At 42.6% G+C, this 17,910-nt stretch overlaps 1 protein-coding gene across 1 annotated transcript in view; it reads left to right on the forward strand.

The window, feature by feature from the left end:
• The first annotated feature begins 9,472 nt into the window (after nt 1-9,472).
• LOC135475239 (interleukin-6 receptor subunit beta-like) overlaps nt 9,473-17,910 on the forward strand; it is a 45,980-nt gene continuing 37,542 nt past the window's right edge. Inside the window, exon 1 of the mRNA XM_064755055.1 lies at nt 9,473-9,791. The gene's annotated coding sequence lies outside the window, so the exon portion shown is untranslated. The remainder of the gene's footprint in view (nt 9,792-17,910) is intronic.

The raw sequence follows: 17,910 nt of genomic DNA on the forward strand, positions 1-17,910 counted from the left end.
ATGCAAAAGTTCCAGATTTCATTATTACTATTTCCTTCATCAAAACAGCCGAATATGACATGGCCAAAGCTGAGAGCTATCTCCGTGTTTAGAACTGAAGGCACCCAATTAGAAAACATCCAAATGGATGGAAGCTTTACACACCACGAAAATGGTGTTGTATTATATCAATTTCTTTGCCGCAAGTAGAGCATGACTTATTTTCGGAATACCACATTTACATAATAACTGTCTTCATGGGTATATATTGTGTAGAATTTTGAATTGTAACTTTTTCACTATGTGGAAGAAGCCATAGTGACTCGTAATTCCATGGTTCTCCACTTGGAACGTTAGCTATAGTTTTACTAGTTGCCGATTTTCTCTTTTTTATTGAATAAATGTATTTTGTACAGACTTTGGGGTCATTTCTTGATAACCTTCCAACAGCTGGAATTTTAACCTTATCCTTAGGTCTAATGGTACTTAAGTTTACCTTTTCATTCGCTAGGAAAGAGCTCAATGCTTTGTCCAGCTTATTCCATAAAATATAACTGTCATAATCAATACCAATTTTATATTTAATATTTGTCTCTTAAAGATAAGATTTTGTCGTCATTGTTCAGAACATCTCTGATGGACACAATATACCTGCTGATTTCCAAGGATCAAAATATAACGAGTTCCTAGAATAGAGGACATTTTTATCATTCCAAAGGATTTGATTAGCTGGTGCAACATCTCCAGTAATAATTTCCTTCTAAGCATCTAGCACTTGTTTGCTATAGTTCTGGTAACTTTATATTTAATTTAGATGAACTATAGTTACAATAAAGAAGGAATCCCACAGAACCAATCTGGTTAAACACATCGTTCATCATCAATTCCCTGTAATCTGTCTCGTCCCCTCCCCCCTCCCCACAAAAAAACGCCTTATCCACGAGAGCTTTAAAGCCTTATTCATAATACTAATGTATACTGCACTGACACCCCCCCCCCGGCCGACGACTTATTTATCATGGTTGCTCTTTTAATTTTATCCTTCTTGTTACCTCATATAAACTTGAACAGTTTTTGATTTGATTTGATTTTACAGTAACCCCTATGAACAGCTAACACACCAGCCTGACATACCAATCTGGAAAGAACTTCGATCTTCCATAGGAATAATTTGCCACAATATGCTAAATTTCTTTCACTTCATACATTTAAACGATTGCTTAGCTTCTGTACATTGGATTCAATATTTTCTTATTTATGAATATTGTACTGAAACTCAGTAAAATGCCGCGAAGAGTTGTTTCCCCTTATCGACGTGTACATGTGTTGTTGGCCCTAATAACGGCTACACTGTTGTGTGTTGTATTGGGCTTGTGTGTAAGCACAGAGATCACTAATAATTCATGCATGAAATATGTGTGGACATTTTTTAGTTATTCAGCCGCCATTTTTCACTGAATAGACGTACAAAAAACTTGCAGTGCAATAATACTGATCACACTTAATGACTATATGCCGCTCGTTGTTATTTATTCATTTATTTAATTGTCGTTTTACACCGTACTCAAGAATATTTCATTCATACAACGGCCGCCAGCACTATGGTGGGACGAAACCGGGGAGAGCCAGGCTGAAACACACGACCATCCACAGGCAGGTGCAGACCTTCCCACGTATAGGGCTTGAGAGAAAGCAACATAAGCTTGATTTGAACTCACAGTGACCGCATTGGTGGGAGGCCCCATAGAAGCCCCTCCTTAATCAACGGTAGTGCCTTTAATTGGTCAGGTCCAGGCGTAGACATCTTATCCAATGAAATGCATGCGATAATTTTTTGTCATCGTGGATTACTTTCCGTTTAAAGCATAATGAAATACTTTTTTAAAATGAATTTGTCGCCATCAGATCAACGAATACGCATAGCAAGACACCTGGAAAGGAAAGTTAGCATGCGAGGCTCCCTACATCACTGCCACCACTAGCAAATTTTGCACACAAATCTTGAACAACGCCGAGGTCAGTGGAGTCACGGATATGAAGCTGGAAGTGATGTCAAAAAACACAAAAACTTTGTCAACATGTGTTTCTACTTTATCCACATGCATGCATTCACTTTATCTAATCTATGCACTACGTGATTCCAACATCTGAGACAATTTTATTCCAGAATGCTGTTTAACTAGTTCCGTGCGAGAAAACCAGTGGTGTGGCTAAGTCGAAAGAAACTGTGGTCGTCTTACTGGCTCTAAAGGTCAAGGTCTGTCAATTTATCGCGAGGACAACGTAAATCTGTTATTTTCTGAGCCCCATGAGATTGCTCAAAGCGAACAGCTGTGCTTACAGCTGTGACATGTTTGATAGGGCAGGTAAATGCGTCAAGTTTCGAAATGGCGAGCGCTCTGACGTTGGTTTGGGGTCAGCACTGAGACCGGTTAGCCATGTTCCCAGCTTAGATTCCACATTAACCGCTCTGAACAATTACATTCACCAACCTGGAACTCCGTTCTGCCGCCTGCGCTGTATTTCTGGAAGTTAAACTGGTAAGAATGATCTAGTTTGGGGCAATCCTTGGCCGAACAAAATTTTGCCAAACCTAATGTACGAGCAATCTCTTACTACCAAACCGCCGATTTTGGACAGGAAGCTAGTCAGTGGACGCGAACGACGATCTATTTTGTCTAATTGAGTTGGGTCAGAGCAGCATATCTTGTAGACCTTAAAAGCTTGGTAATCTGTAGGCCTACAACAAGACAGGTTTTTCTTGTGACCTAAATTACAAGATCGATTACAGCTGTGTAACAGTATCGACCTGCAAGTCTTGGGTAATATATATTCTGTTCACGTTATTCTGTGTAATGTGTATTCTGTTCACGTTATTCTGTGTAATGTGTATTCTGTTCACGTTAACCACAGATGCTGAGGAACATTTATACAGTCAAAACTGGTATCTGGCGTTTGGGGCCCTATAAGGTCACACAGGAGACATGAGAAAACCCATAACTAAAATACAGGTAGCCACACCCAAATCAGCTTACAGATATGTTGCTTTCTTGATTTGATTTTATTTTATGAAACTCATTTATTTTGTTTGCAGATTTGGCGCGAAAAGAAACCTCAAGTTGTTTATTATATCCCAATACATGTAAATTATGATGTATAGGTAAATGTAGATTCGGCAGTAATCAGTACAACTAAATTTTAACAATATGTATAAGATGTATCTATAAATGAAAAGATCATAGTATTCAATTTATCTGTAGCTTCCCAGAGGATCAAGTAACCGTAAGTTTCAAAGGCGTGATCACGTGTTTTACCGGTTAGGTGTGACCACAGACCAATGGTCACATTGTCAAGTATCTGTGTTTTACCGGTTAGGTGTGACCACAGACCAATGGTCACATTGTCAAGTGTCTGTGTTTTACCGGTTAGGTGTGACCACAGACCAATGGTCACATTGTCAAGTGTCTGTGTTTTACCGGTTAGGTGTGACCACAGACCAATGGTCAGATTGTCAAGTGTCTGTGTTTTACCGGTTAGGTGTGACCACAGACCAATGGTCACATTGTCAAGTGTCTGTGTTTTACAGATTAGGTGTGACCACAGACCAATGGTCACATTGTCAAGTGTCTGTGTTTTACCGGTTAGGTGTGACCACAGACCAACGGTCACATTGTCAAGTGTCTGTGTTTTACCGGTTAGGTGTGACCAGAGACCAATGGTCACATTGTCAAGTGTCTGTGTTTTACAGATTAGGTGTGACCAGAGACCAATGGTCACATTGTCAAGTGTCTGTGTTTTACCGGTTAGGTGTGACCACAAGCCAGTGGTCACATTGTCAAGTGTCTGTGTTTTACCGGTTAGGTGTGACCACAGACCAGTGATCACATTGTCAAGTGTCTGTGTTTTACAGATTAGGTGTGACCAGAGACCAATGGCCACATTGTCAAGTGTCTGTGTTTTACAGATTAGGTGTGACCACAGACCAGTGATCACATTGTCAAGTGTCTGTGCTTTACCGGTTAGGTGTGACCACAGACCAATGGTCACATTGTCAAGTGTCTGTGTTTTACCGGTTAGGTGTGACCACAGACCAATGGTCACATTGTCAAATGTCTGTGTTTTACAGATTAGGTGTGACCACAGACCAATGGTCACATTGTCAAGTGTCTGTGTTTTACAGGTTAGGTGTGACCAGAGACCAATGGTCACATTGTCAAGTGTCTGTGTTTTACCGGTTAGGTGTGACCACAAGCCAGTGGTCACATTGTCAAGTGTCTGTGTTTTACCGGTTAGGTGTGACCACAGACCAGTGATCACATTGTGTGTGTTTTACAGGTTAAGTGTGACCAAAGACCAATGGTCACATTGTGTGTGTTTTACAGGTTAGGTGTGACCAGAGACCAATGATCACAATGTCAAGTGTCTGTGTTTTATCGGTTAGGTGTGACCAGAGACCAGTGGTCACATTGTCAAGTGTCTGTGTTTTACCGGTTAGGTGTGACCACAGACCAGTGATCACATTGTCAAGTGTCTGTGTTTTACAGATTAGGTGTGACCAGAGACCAATGGCCACATTGTCAAGTGTCTGTGTTTTACAGATTAGGTGTGACCACAGACCAGTGATCACATTGTCAAGTGTCTGTGCTTTACCGGTTAGGTGTGACCACAGACCAATGGTCACATTGTCAAGTGTCTGTGTTTTACCGGTTAGGTGTGACCACAGACCAATGGTCACATTGTCAAGTGTCTGTGTTTTACAGATTAGGTGTGACCACAGACCAATGGTCACATTGTCAAGTGTCTGTGTTTTACCGGTTAGGTGTGACCACAGACCAATGGTCAGATTGTCAAGTGTCTGTGTTTTACAGATTGGGTGTGACCAGAGACCAATGGTCACATTGTCAAGTGTCTGTGTTTTACAGATTAGGTGTGACCACAGACCAATGGTCACATTGTCAAGTGTCTGTGTTTTACCGGTTAGGTGTGACCACAGACCAATGGTCACATTGTCAAGTGTCTGTGTTTTACAGATTAGGTGTGACCACAGACCAATGGTCACATTGTCAAGTGTCTGTGTTTCACCGGTTAGGTGTGACCAGAGACCAGTGATCACATTGTGTGTGTTTTACAGGTTAGGTGTGACCAGAGACCAGTGATCACATTGTCAAATATCCATATAATGATCACACTGCCGTCACTACTTCACAGTTACACGTGAGTGGATTCCAATTACCACATTATCATCACCTCATGTTATGCGTGACCAAGCCCCAACTGCTACGTTGTTAAGTGTTCTTGTTTTACCGGCTATGCTTGATCAGACACCAGTTGTCACATTGTCAAGTATTTCATCGGTTATGTGTCAGCTGATGCAGTTATAAGACTATTTACTTATACTTAAGGACATTTCACCGTGACCAGACATCAATTATCCCATTGCCAAGTGGCTGTATTTCACCGGTTATGTGCGACAAGATATTAATTATACGATTCTCAAGTGGCGGTATTTCAAGGGTTATGTGTGAGCAGACGCCAGTTGTAAGATTGTCAAATGGCCACATTTCACCGGTCACGTGTGGTCAGATGCCACTTCATTTCACCCAACAATTTTCTCTACCACGGCTTACGGCTGGTATACGAATATCTGATTAAACGCATGGACTCTGTTTGGGCAACGACGGCTCATGTACAACGCAAAGGTATCGAGTTTTCAACCATAAATATTTTAGTGTCTTAACTTTTGTTGGATTATTAATTACGAGATGACACTTCCTTTCATTTTCTTGGATGATAAATGGCGATGCTTGGGTATGCATCAGCTATACAGTACTGTATTGTTTTGTGACAAAGCTTGCTGCGTTTTGGTCTCACCAGTTTATATTACAAAGTAACACAGATACCATATTTAAAAGATTAAACCTCTTTTTTATATTGCCATGAAATGGACGATAGAAGTGTGAAAGTGTGTATGAAGGAACATAATAGATATCGTAATACGACCTTAGTTGGAAATGTCTTCATTTAATCAGGAGTATTACAGAATGATATTTCGGTCTGCATTGTCCGTAATGCCCGGTTATAGATGGGTAAGCCCTGGTACACTGTTGAATTTGAGAGTATGATGAAAGCAGCTGGGTGGGTCACAGGTAAATTAAAACCCGCCATCCACAAGATTACGCGATTTGCCTAACAGTTACCGGGCTTCACCAGGAGTATTTCAACTATCCGAAACGACAGGTGGCACAGTTCCCAAGGCCATACCCAGATGATTTATATCATTGTGAACTACGATACAATAGCTGATCCGAATCTAGGGTTTTGACACACGAGACTGGTAAACTTTTTGGTTGAGAAGTGAAAACGTATGCTTTAGGTGGGGGAGGAGGGAGGGGAGGTCTGTGCTCACTCTTCTCATCCGGTGACATATGGCAAGTGTATGACATATGACCATCTCTCGATAGATTCATCTGGGAAAATAGTTTACCTGGGACAATACCTACGTCACGCGCATATCAAAGCTTCCTGCAGTCAATGTAAGTTATAGACAGTGCACTGTCCATGGGACCTAACTAGTCATGTTATGTAGTGCGGGAGCTGAGGCGGTTGTGAGGTTCTTTGTCAAAGTCTTAAACTCATCAGCATCCGGATATATTCACAGGTACGTGTTTCTTGAGAGCATTTGCTTTGTTTGTTCTTTGTTTATTCACCAATATAATACACAAAACGTAAGATAAACATACAGAAACATACTGGCGGGACTAAAGCTCCATGGAGCTTGCTCTATCCCATTAACATACAATCTGTATATAAATACAGACATGTGAAGTATGGTGATTATAAACATCGTGATTATCTGTTCCCTGTAAAAAAGAGTAAAGAAATAAATAATACATACAGGTGCTTATGCTTACGACTATCAAGTATATTATTGTGTGTTAGACTAAACGGAGAATAAGTGCTGCAGCATATACGATTTCAGTTTACATTTGAATAGAAAATTGACTGAATATTGCGTAAGTATGAAGTTTGTTCCATTCCCGAGGGCAAGCAGACTAATAAATGATCGATAGGGCAGATTACTTTTAAAGGAGGTTTTGATACAGGTCTAATGGCCGACATAGTCACAACTCGAATAGCGCGTTTTTGCAATATTTACAGAGGTTGCAAGTGAGACTTATACCTGTTTGCCCACAAAATATTCCCCGTAGGAAGAATAATGGTAGATCAAAGAAATTTGAACTCCTGACCTCGTTTAACCTCTGTCCAGAAACAGTTAAGGAAACAGTCAAGGATTAACATATACTTTGTTTTGTTAACATTTAGTGAAAGGCACAGAACCAAGTGTTCAGCTTTCCTAGCTCGTATGATGATATCGTGATAGCCTCATCGACCACATGTAGCGCCTGCTTGAATGGGAAAAACCAACAGTTAATCGAAAATCGATTTTAAAATTACAAACAACAAGCTGATGTCACACTGCTGTCAATTCAATGTGGAATATTTGCGATATGTACAACCTGTGTTAAGTCATAGCTTGTAGAACTACAAAGGTGTCTTTGTGGGACCGTGGACATCTGTTTCACTTTAAATACACGATGTCTGAAAACCGACATAAATTATAGCGCCGTGTCCTTAATCATTCATACGGCTAACTACAACGCCGGGGTCGTTTATTTATGCCCCCATCACACCAAACAAGTTTTTCACTATGTTCTAAAAACTGCTACCGAACGGGCTAAAACTGCGTGCAAAACGGCAGTGGGGGTGTTAGCAACTTTTTACGATCTTTATACGAACTTATGGGACGTGCTCGGGACGTGAAGGTGCTGTAGAACTTCGAGCCTGCTAAAAATTTTCTGGCGGCCATCCCGTTCTGCAATTAGACCAAGCGACAACATACTTAAATCAAGATGGACGTACTACGAGCGGAATTGCCGTACTTCGATCCTACTAGGCGCGTGCTGGTCAGTTGCAGTACATGTGCTCATCCGTGGTGTTCGTTTGTACTTCATTCATCCCGTTCGCAGAAGGAACTAACTCGTTCCAGGTCGTTGACTTGATGTATTGGTGTGCATCGTATTTTAGACATAATTTGGCCAAAGTTACACAAACTCCATCAACCACAGCACGTTTCACGAATTTATTTAAGGCGCGCTGGCGTTTTGAGAACTACTTTTATGTGACCTCGTGGTCCGTGCAAAATACGTAAAAAACAGCGGAAGGTGCAGAATACGCGGGCGTCACAAATGTCGATCTTTGCAACCCATGGACGACAAAGGCAGTTGCGAAGGTCGTGTTCAAAAATGGAGGCTATCAGGCACACCGATTCTTGTCACGGCTTATTCTCACCTGGCGTACGGCTTTATTCTCACTTGGCATCCTCAAGCCCTCTCTTATAAAACGGTAACCCATATACTTCTCTCTCATCAAACACGCATTGTTTATTTTATGATCATTCCTGCTGCCATTGTTAGCCTATACTTGTTACAGTGTCATAGCTACAACGTTGTTGGCTCAGGTACAGCGTCTTATCATTACTTATACCAGGTAAAGCATGGACAGCTCCAGAACACCAGATCTCACAAACTTGCTCTAAATCGGGCTTTAGGGTGAGGTCACAAACTGTGAAAATGACCAAAGCTAGTTGTCAGAAGAGCAGTACGATAGTTGATGTCGAGGGAAAAAGTTGATCTCGCGTTGTTTGTCAGGCATTTTTAGATTCTCGTTTTGTCTAGACGCTTTGTTCTTTTTCGTTGTAGGGCAAAGAGAAGGCGAAGGGCAGTCGATATACTTGGGTGAAAAACAGACACTCTGTAAACCACTGACAAAACTGTTTGTTACAGCTTGTACAATCAATGCTTTTATGCTGCTTCGAATATTTTATTTAACGTCAGTCCATGTTTCTGTTGGCTCAGATGTTGTCATATTGTATTTCAGACACTATGAGCTTCCACGCCCCACCACTCGGATTGGTTCTTCTCTCTTTGTCCCTCTACTGCATTGCTCTTCCTGACGACACGGGTAGCGAGCTAGACTTCCCACCGATTTGACAGTGCTCCCCGTTCATCGAGTAAGTACATTAGCTGTTGGTAAGACGGAATAAGTGAAAAGCCTAGCAGTAGTATAGTATGGAGCTTTCGTGTCGTATTTCGGAGGAGCAGGCGTGTCGTTGTGCGATCATGCGTGTGACGTTCACGCGTGAAACTAGCTGCGCAATGAGAGAACGTACCACGCGAAGAAGGGAGGAGCGAGGTTTACGTGCCTGACCTGCGGACGGATGTTTTCTCCGCCGGGATGATTTGCTGCCGCACCAGCAGGTGCACGAGAAAAAGAAAAAAACGTACCCATACGAAGGTTGTGACAAGACCTACGCGATACGATCATGCAGTATAAACACATGCCTTATTTCGTACCATGAATGGTCTAATTTTCGATATTTGAGATTAACTGGTGAACTACTTTCGAAGTGACAGAGCGAGTGTTACATAACCGTATGCTTCCAAGTTATAAGCTTATTTTTTACTTATATGTTGCCTAACACGTTTCTGTGACCGTATTCTCTGGATTTGGTGCTCTTTTTATGTAAAATTGAATAGAACAATAATTATTGGACATCATAGATGGTGCTGCAGTTCTAATCTATGCCCACCTGCCATTATCCTCTCTAGGTCATCACCAGCCGCTATTCGCTTCTGCACATACATGAAAAGGTATGACTGCCGATACCAACAGATGGTTGTGTTACGTGACAAGCTATTCTATCAGACAATCCCGACGCTAGAGACCACGTGACTTTCCTATTTGCAAACAGGGTGGGTGAAGAAATTCTTCTCACAAAAAAATATTACATAGGGCAATGCTTGTTGTCAAATCAATGTCATCGATAGTGCATTCGTTGGATTTGTGTCATTTTCAGCTGTCCAGTTTCGTACTATGTATGGTCCAATTTTCGATACATAGGATTTACTGGTGAACTGCTTGCGCAGTGGCACAGCGAATGTTACATAACCGTATGTTTCCAAGTTATGAGCTTATTTTTTTGCCTAACACGTTTCTGTGGTCGTATTCTCTGGATTTGGTGCTTTTTAATGTAAAATTATTATTAAAATAATAGTTATTAGGCATCATAAATGGTGCTATTTGGCTCCTCTAAGCCCACATGTTTAAAGATAGCCTGGGTGTTTTTTTTGCAGTACTCAATTGATGATTTTTGTACTACATAACGCTAGATCTGAGGGCCGTCGACTAAAACTTTATCATACGATGCAGTATAAACCCATGCCGTATTTCGTGCATCAGAATAAGCAATATCATTTGTGGGAGAGAATTGCGGGGGGGGGGGGGGGGGATAACTAGCTATACTGTACTATAGTTATACTGTACTATAGCTATACTGTACTATAGCCATACTTTACTATACTGTACTATAGATATACTGTAGTATACTGTACTGTACTTAGTGAAATATTCTTGTGTACGGCGTAATACAACAATCAAGTAAATAAATATATTATACGGTAGTTATATTGTAATCTACTATACGATACTATAGCTATACTATGCGATGTTATAGCTATACTAGACTATAAATATTCGGCAAGCCCCCCCAGACCCCGGCTGACACACTGCGCGCGGGGTGTCTCTACTCTACACGCTCCCGTGTTACAGAGACCCGCTTTTCCCACCACCACCACCGCAAACAAAAACGAAGCCAGCTCCAATGCCAGCTCGACTGTCAACCCCCCAGTGGGCCGCTTCGAACCGGAAGTCCCTGCAATGGACGAGAAATTCCAGCTCGACCCAACTCTCCTGCCCAGCAGTGAGAGTGATCTACGGGAACTGTATCGGCAGCATTGACGCTCGATTTGGAGCCATTTTTACCGCTGGAGGCCCATCCAAGATCTGTACAATTACCGGCTCAGCGGCCCTGGAGCCATCTCTGCGTATCTGAACGCGATTTATGAGGACCAGCCCACAACCTTCGAACTGTTTTGAACTGTATCTAATACCGCTTAACCTGGGACTAGGGGCCGTAAAGGCAGCCATGTTCATTACATCTGCATGATACCTTTATGAACAGTTGCAATCAAAGCGCGACTGAGATACTTTGTTTAATTGTCATTTGAACTGGAACCCAGTCTTGGACTACGAATTTGAACTTTGATATGGAATTCATGCCTGGAATATCCACTGACTGCCCGGCATCATTGAAAACTGATGACCTCTTCTCTCTTGTGTGTTACCGGCTATATTTTTTATTTGTATACTTTCTTACATACCTTTGTCTTTGGGAGCTAGTGTTAAACGTTGTTTTGGAAATGGATCTTGCGATTATCTAATTAGTACGCCTTTTAGGGGCTACAAATGGTATATGAATGTCGGACATGACGCTTATATTTATTACCTGTGCATGCCCCGATTCTGCTGATGGTTTTTGACCCTAGGCGAGGCCCCTGCACAATTATACCAATAACTAGGAACTACAACAATATGTATAGGACTAACGCTGGGAAAGGTGGTGCTTGTTCCCAGGGCGAGTCAATAAATGATTCGTTTGCACTAAGACCCATTTCCACCCAAATATCGGATATATTTGAGAACATTAAACATGATATTTCCACCAAACCATGTTCTATCCAACTGAACGATTGTTTGATACTGAATTCCCAAACTAAACATTTAACTATTTCCAAATGTGGACATACCAATTGTCTTACATGTCCATCATTTGATACATCCGCCAATTTTATTTCCTCACTGACTGGTAAATGTTATTCTGTAAATTCCTACGTTAACTTAAGTTGTATTGCGTTCAACAGTATTTATTTGGTAACATGCAAGAAGTGTGGTCAGCAGTATGTTGGGAAGACCACCCAGAAACTACATCTACGGGTGAACGGGCACCTTAAGTCCGTGCCCGTGCGCAAGAAACAATTCCTCATAGGCAAGCATTTCTCTGCCTCCGACCATGACTGGGACCATTTCAGCTTTCAAATAATAGAATCGGTTTATCCATCAACAAATGAGACAGATGTCGAATTTGAACGTAAAATCCCTGACCGTGAGCTTTTCTGGATGCCAGAGATTGGTTCAGTCTTTCCGTATGGGTTGAATGATAACGTTATGGGAATCGGCAACGTAACATCCAGCCGACCACATGACTACATCATAACAAATTTATTCAAATACCATAAACATAGACCTCGGAGTCATGGTAGTAGGAAGTTCAACAGAAACATGATTCACAAACACGTTACAGTTAGCTATTTGGTATGATTGTCGTATGACACCAATAGCATGCATGCTCTACGCACAGTATTACATGCACTGCCACTGAACTTGCTAAAACAGGTAGTTCAAGACGTATCCAATAACATACACAATTTTAATGTTTCACCTCACCTTGTACGTCTGTGTCAAGACATATCGTATTTTCGATTGTATCGCCCTGTAACTACAACTGAAACTCAACACGATCGACCTTTTCTGAAGATAAAGTAAAGTAAGTAAAGTGGCCTTGATTTAATTAACGTACCACGCATCTTTAATGAACCTAATGTTCGTAGTGCTGTGCCTAATTATTTTAATATCCAAGAGCCACCTTGCATATCCTATGAGTATACAAAGTCTATTGCTTTCAATATTTTCAGTTATTCCCAGGCCATCAAGGAGTTCGATTTGGCGACGTATACTTCTGGCGGCTATAACTGTGATTGTGAATCCTCAGTTTTACCAACGACAAATGTAAACATGTCCTGACTGGTGACCTTAATATTATTAAGAATCATGATCTACGGAATGTCTGTGAGATGTCCTAAGTATAGGGAAAAGAAAAATGTCAACATTCGATCTAACAAAAACATATCATCTCGGCGCTGGAGGAGTATGTTGAAAAATGGTCAGAACTGGAGAAAGTGGATTCTTCGGTACTTAACGATTGGCCGGAGATTGTCAAAAAGAAGGTTAGTTTTAGCTATACACCGTCTAGACATTGATGCTCTACCTAAAGTTAATCAGGTTCTGAAGGATCCCACTGTGCAAGAAACACTCGCTGACCTTGGTAAATTTGTCATCACTGTAGCAGACAAAACTCCTAATAATGTCATCTTTATTTGCAAGAATTATTATTATCAAATTCTTGTTCAAGAGCTATGTACATCTACAACAACATCCACGTATTCTGCTACTGGAGGAACTATTTAGCAAACACAAAACCTTTCTTAAAGAAAGGCGCATAAATATACCTACCCATCATACAGAAAGACCACAACTTTACAGGATTCCTAAAATGCATAAATCCCCATACAAGGCTCCATTTATTGCGGGTTCAAGAAGCTGTACCACCAAACTCTTGTCAACCCTATTTACGAGAGCGTTATAAGAAGTAAAGTCATTTTGGAATAAGTATTGTTGTGCCAGAACAAAAAAATTAGGTGCCAACTGCATGTGGATTCTTAACAACTCCAAACGTTTTACAGAAGAACTGGACGCCCACATGCATATACCGTACAAAGACGTATGCACATGGGATTTCTCTACTCTCTATACTACAATTCCTCACAAAGATCTTATTGAAAGAATATCGTCGATAATTGTCTCGGTATTTACTAAAACAGGTCACCGTCACATTAACATCAGAGGCAATAAGGCTTCCTTTAGTTGTACTATTTATAAAGGTTACCACTCATGGGATGTTACATTATTTATTGAATTACTTGAATTTCTCATTAATAACATCTACGTGAAATTAGGGGATACTATTTACCAACAGTGCAGAGGTATTCCAGTAGGTACCAATCGTGCGCCTCTTTTGGCAGAACTATACCTGTTTTCATATGAATACGACTATATGCAGAAATTACTTAAAAGTAATATCTTTAAAGCTCGGTCCTTTTCATTTACCAAGCGGTACATTGATGATCTACTGGCGATAGATAACCCCCATATTGCTGAAGCGGTGAAGGAAATCCATCCGCCTTCATTGGATTTAAAGGAGACAACAGATAGTCCTGATGGTACAACATATTGGGATCTATATCTGTAGAAAGACGAACAAGGTCTCCTTTCACGCCGCCTTTACGACAAAAGGGATAATTTTAACTTTGATATTGTAAATTATTGTTATTTGGATAGCAACATACCAAAGGGTCGTGCATATGACGTATACATATCTCGCCTTGTAGTATTTATCAGATCTTGCGTTAATTGTGATGACTTTAATCTGTGTCACAAGTTGCTAGTTCAAAAACTAGTTTGTCAAGGATGCTCCATCAAACGCCTTCATTCGAAGTTTCTCAAATTTTACAATGAGTATAACACTCTCGTTGGCAGGTATGGACAGAGCGTTCAGAATCTCTGGCGATCTGCATTGTGATCAACCACATAGACGGCGCTGTTATCCCTATGTACATATCTATCACGTACGTGGTATTTAATAACAGATGGCGCTGGTTGCCCAGTGTAACCATTTATCTTGTATGTCATGTGTAACATCATAGATGGCGCCTCTTCTAGTATGAGATCTTTACATATTAACGGGAAAGATGTAATCGTCCGTTACTTTTGAATCACAATCTGATCGGTTAGGGTCTGTAACGCTCGTCATTTTCGAACTGTATCTAATATCGCTTAACCTGGGGCTAGGGCCGTAAAGATAGCCATGCCCATTACATCAGCATGATGCCTTTATGAACAGTTGCAATCAAAGCGAGACTGAGATACCTTGTTTAATTGTTATTTGACCTGGAACTCATACGCGAACTACGAATTTGAACTTTGATATGGAATTCATGCATGGAATATCCACTGTCTGCCCGGCATCATTGAAAACTGATGACCGTTTCTGTCTTGTGTGTTACCGGCTTTATTTCTCATTTGTATAATTTCTTACATACCTTTGTCTTTGGGAGCTAGTGTTAAACGTTGTTTTGGAAATGGATCTTGCGATTATCGACTTGGAATGCCTTTTACGGACTACAAATGAATGTCGGACATGACGTCTATATTTATATTGGGTATATCCTTCGCCAGAAAGAGACTGGGCAAGTGCGTTACTTTTACCCCAGCACCAATAATACTCAGGTACCCGACGTGGCGAGTCGGGCTGACCTGTGTGAACTCCTGACTGATTTTCTCCCCAGCCAAGATCCACTCACCTAGGCGCAATAACAACGCCCCGATACGAAATGCATCGTGGACCTCCTCACGAGAGTGTTGATTTTTGTGCACCAACTACCCCAGCAGTCCATCGGTGAGGGTGGGGTAACGTTGCCGTCTTACCTGGCGGGGAACAAAGGGCTGCACACGTTGGTGGAAGGAGCTAATGGCCCTTACAGGGACCATTTATGTTTATTCCGGTGCTTGGCCGGTCATATGGACAAGGTCGACCTCAAAAACTGCGACGAGTAGGCTCAACACCACCATAAAATTTATCTGGAGGCGGTAGAGATGGAGCCCAGGTATTTCCACGGTGTACCCCTCAGTGCGCTGGACATGGTGGAGAGCCTATTTAACGTAAGCATTCAAGAGTACCAGCTCGTTCCCATGGACAAGTTGTACTCGGCTCAACTCATCCATCGCAGTGCAGAGCGCTGTACTTCGCCCACCATGCGGTTAAACCTGCACAATCAGCATTTCAGCTATATCAAGGACATGAGGCGTTAAGCCCAATCTTTCACCTGACAAGTGTGTTCTAATAGCTTTAATAAGTTATGGAAATTACGACGGCACGGTCAAAAATCCACCGACGCCTTTCGCCGAAAGTACCCGGGGTAAGGGGGAGGGTTGTATTCCACACTCATCCTACTATTTTCGAAGTGTTGGGGGACATGGGTATTTACCTCCGCTCGACGAGCGGGAAGGTGACGATGGAATATTCCCTTACACAGCATGTTACGACTTCGAAGCTTACCTGGCCCGTGTGAATGAAGCGATGACCGGCTCAACCGAATGAACATCCCAATACATCCCCATGTGTCTTAGCGTGAACTCCAATGTGCCCGACTACGACCAGCCCGTGTGCTTCATCTCTTCGTCCCCACGCGCTCGTCGAGCGGATGAGGGCACACCTCAATACCATCAGCGAGACCAGTATCGCCTGTCTTACAGAGCGTTATGCCTACATTCTGGACGAGTTAGACGAGCACATCGATCCCAACGACACCAAGCCGTCTTACACTCGGCGGGTGCGGGACAAATTCGTCGCCTTTATCAACCATCTCCCAGTCTTCGGCTTCAACTCAGGCAACTACGACCTGAACTTGATCAAGCAACAGCTTTACCCCCAACTTGTCATGGCCGGCCGCAGCTGAAATTTCTGGACATTCGAAATTACCTGGCCCCTACAGTTGCAACAAGTGAGTGAAAGCTTATGACTGCCGCGTCACCAAAGGGAAATTTTGTTACAGCTACATAAACTCCCTCGTCCGGCTGGAGGAAACGGCGCTTCCACCCCGCCACGCTTTCGATAACAATCTGATCCACCAGCCGTGCACGGACGCCGAGTACAAGACCTTGCAGGAGACGTGGAGGAAGCATGGCATGTGTACCGTAAAAGACTTGCTGCGGTGATATAACAAACTGGATGTGATCCCCTTCATGGAGGCGGCGGAGAAGATCTTCATACATAAGCGTCATGTCCGACATTTGTATACCATTCTTAGTCCGTAAAGGGCGTTCCAAGTCGATAATCGCAAGATCCATTTCCAAAACAACGTTTAACACTAGCTCACAAATACAAAGGTATGTAAGAAAGTATACAAATGAGAAATAAAGCCGGTAACACACAAGACAGAAACGGTCATCAGTTTTCAATGATGCCGGGCAGACAGTGGATATTCCATGCATGAATTCCATATCAAAGTTCAAATTCGTAGTTCGCGTATGAGTTCCAGGTCAAATAACAATTAAACAAGGTATCTCAGTCTCGCTTTGATTGCAACTGTTCATAAAGGCATCATGCTGATGTAATGGGCATGGCTATCTTTACGGCCCTAGCCCCAGGTTAAGTGAAGGGACAAATATTGTATTAGCATACAGGGCTCACCCTCTGCTACTTGTTTCACGATTTGCGCTCCGTGTTCACGCTCATCGATGGGAAAGACAATGTATGCACGACTGCCTAAAAAAAACATCGTTGGCAGGTCGAGCATCATCTTTCGTCGGTACCACGAAAGAGGCGTGACTTGTTTACGGGGAGGTAAGTTCTGTCAGCGGATCGTTGGGTTCAGTGCTAACGCATTGTACTTGGCCTACCTGGCCTCACACGTGCCGGCGGGTCATTACATCGATAGCGACTTGAGTGGCTTCCCTTCGGTACCGCGACGCGTCTGGCTCAACCACACGGAGAAACGGATCGGTGATCGCCAACTCTCCGTTGACGGGTTCGCCCACATCGGCGGACGTCCCACCGTCTTCCAGTTGCATGGTTGCTATTACCACTACCACGGTTGTCACCTGAATCACCCACACCAGGGTGAGCTGCGCTATAACGACCGGCGAGGGTTGACACCTCATGACTTGCGCCAGGTAGTGGACACGAACGAGGCCTACGGTCGGGGACAGAGATACGAGATAATATCCATATGGGAGTGCTAGTTTTTTCGCCTGAGGAAAACGAACCGGGCCTTGCGCGCCTTCCTGCAGCAGTACAGCTCACCCCGTCACAGCGACAGCCCAAGACGCAGGGTCAGCTGGTGGAAGCTGTCGTCCAAGGCCGGTTGTTTGGCTTCGTCGAATGCGACATCCACGTGCCGGACCATCTGAAAGTGGACTTTGCGGAATGTCCACCCATATTTAAAAAAAATCGATTTGAGCCGGGAGGACATAGGCCCTACCATGGCGGCGTTCGCGCAGGTAAATGAGATCAAGCCCGGTTCCAGGCAAATGCTGATCGGGAGTATGTTCGGCACGGAAATCCTGCTGGCTACCCCG

This window comes from Liolophura sinensis, chromosome 9 (assembly GCF_032854445.1).
Source record: "Liolophura sinensis isolate JHLJ2023 chromosome 9, CUHK_Ljap_v2, whole genome shotgun sequence".
In the NCBI taxonomy this organism is placed as follows: Eukaryota; Metazoa; Mollusca; class Polyplacophora; order Chitonida; family Chitonidae; genus Liolophura; species Liolophura sinensis.